Source organism: Leucoraja erinacea, unplaced genomic scaffold (assembly GCF_028641065.1).
Source record: "Leucoraja erinacea ecotype New England unplaced genomic scaffold, Leri_hhj_1 Leri_1272S, whole genome shotgun sequence".
Classification (NCBI taxonomy): domain Eukaryota; kingdom Metazoa; phylum Chordata; class Chondrichthyes; order Rajiformes; family Rajidae; genus Leucoraja; species Leucoraja erinaceus.
In genome coordinates this window covers 2,617-5,077 of record NW_026575531.1, presented here as the reverse complement: position 1 = coordinate 5,077, position 2,461 = coordinate 2,617, and the positions used below count along the sequence as shown (strand labels likewise).

General features: G+C 53.1%; 1 pseudogene; it reads left to right on the top strand.

Moving 5' to 3' along the window:
* The first annotated feature begins 1,892 nt into the window (after positions 1–1,892).
* LOC129715602 (U1 spliceosomal RNA) lies at positions 1,893–2,043 on the top strand (annotated as a pseudogene).
* The last annotated feature ends 418 nt before the right edge of the window (positions 2,044–2,461 follow it).

Sequence of the window (2,461 nt, the reverse complement as noted above, 5' to 3'; positions counted from 1 at the left end):
GATCTTGCATCCGTGTTACAATGGTACCCGGTTTGGACCGAGATAACGTGTTTATCTCCACCCAAGTCAACATAAGGCTCATCCTCGTTGACCCCGAGGTCGCAGCCGAAACCGCAGCTGAGTGGCCGGAAGCCCGAATGGCCGGAATCCTGACGGTGATACTAAACCAGCACCAGGGACAACAGCAGTCTCAGCTCAAGAGCGATCTCAGAGTCACTCCTAGTCCGAAAAAGCAACAGAAGCAGTTATCTGCAGCCGATCAAGGAAATGCCCGCGCTCAACTTCATTGCCGAGAACAGCTCTTGGGAGGCTGTTCACAGCCCTTCTGAGACACCGGAAACTGCCGGTAGCAAATTATGTTCATTAAGCCCAGGCAGCCTTCTCTAGGCAAAACAATATGGGCGTAAGGATCCGGTGTTTGAAACGACAAAAACACTGCGACTTCCCTACTCCCGGTCTCCAGGCACTCTTGGAAATCCGCCAGCCACTGCCACTCCCACGTCGCACCAGAAAAACGTTGGAATTCTTCACTAAATGGAGAAATCCTTTAACAAAGGAAAGTTTCTGCAGTCCGACGTTAAGTCACACTTTGAAATCACCCTGTCTCTATCCCTCTTCCTTCGACAAAAAAACCTTGAAAGGTTGCTTCGAAACGTTTCAAATTGTGGAATACAGAGGCAAATAAATAAATTATGGGTCTTTGTCCCAAACATTATAGATGGCACTGTAATTGACGTCTGTCGATAATTTGCCCCCTATAATGAGGAGAGAGAGATCTAGAAAGGGTTAGAGCGATGCCAGAGATCTTCCAAGTGAATTTGAGGACAGGGTGGAAGTTACTGGAAAAGTGAATTTTACTTCGGAGTCACGTGAGTGACTACGTGAAGAAGCCCGCTCAGTGCGCAGGTGCGGGATTATCGTCCAACTGTGCACAAGCGGCCCAGCGGGAGTCGGGCGCTCCCGCAAACCAGCCTGAAATAAGGAACGTTAGGTAAGTACCTACCTTAATCGGGCCTTGTGTTTTTTTGCTCCAGGGGGAGCAAAGCAAAGAGGAAGCGGCCCACGTTCGACTCCAGCGAAGGACCCGACAGTGGAGTGGGATAGGCGCAAACGAGACCGCACACGCTGCGGACCACTGACAGGGAGCTGCGCTGATGCCGGTCCGCAGAACAGCTGTTCGGTTAACAGCAGCGGGCCGGAGGGAAATTTAAAAACCCGACCGGCACCCCTGCAGACTCCTGACAAGGAGAATCGCCGCCCGGGAACCGCTAGAATGCCGCCCCAAAACGGCAGGCAGCCTCTAACTACAGGTAAGACAACCTTACCAAAAATACAGGTTCTACAGAAATCAACTTTCCTCCAACACTGGAACAGGCTGGAGACAGCAAAAACAAGTATGTCTGTCTCCCCAAGCCAGAGGAGGTCATGGAGCTACAAAACCTCCAGGAAAACGAGGGGTCACTGGCTGAATGCCAAGGGAGCTAACACTCCTACCCCAGTGCTTTGCACTAGCCATCTCCCTTGTCGAGGGATTGATGGGACAACGGAGGTAGGGCATATGCCTCCTCCACAGAATTATAGCACCCCCTTATGCTCCCTCTTTATTCGAGGCTAGCTAAGGAGGCCAGGGCTGGGCTGGCTTAACCGCTGGGCAGGCGGACGAGAACAGGAGTATGCCAGGGGAGCAGGATCAGGAAGAGCTGCTGGGTGTCGTGGGCCACTATATGGCTCCTCCACGCGACCATCTTTCCAACAAAGCCCTGCAGGAGAAGGCCTTTCTAGAGGTAAATCTGCAGGCAGCTGGGTCAGCAGACTCGCAGTCAAGAGCTACAAGCAGCGAATTCTGAAGCTCCTAACACCGAAAATCACCGCCTTTGCTCGTTCCACGGATCACACTCACCTGGCAGGCGTGACGCCATGATCACCAAGGTGGTTCTCCCAGGACGAGGCTATCCCATTGCACTTCGAGTGTGCTGACGCCTAAGATGTTCCCAAATGCGGGATACTCGACTGCTATTTGTGGCATATAAGACCTGCCCTCAACCCCAAATATGCGGGGCTATGCAAACCGCTGCAGCGGGAAGAGAGGCAGCTAAACCTGTGCGCCTCATGAGGGCAGGCCCGGGAACGAGCAGGACATCTCATCCAACACCCAGCTGGCAGCACCCCTCGGCATCCACCAGTCAACAGCCACATGCAAGGACTAGTGAAAGCAAGGGACCGCTGCTTATTACCCCCAAAGGTCTTTTTAGACAGGGGCCCAGAGCGGAACCATTGGAAGATGCGCAACCCCACCGACAGCACCAGCGTACCAGCAAAGCTGAGCCTTCATGAAAAAACAATGAACATGAAGGTAGGTGGTCTGGTTCCTCCCAGTTTACACAAAATAAGGGTGCTCTACTAACTGCGGGGGGGGGGGGGGGGGCATTCACACTTGTTGAAAGAAGCAAGGGGTGCTGTC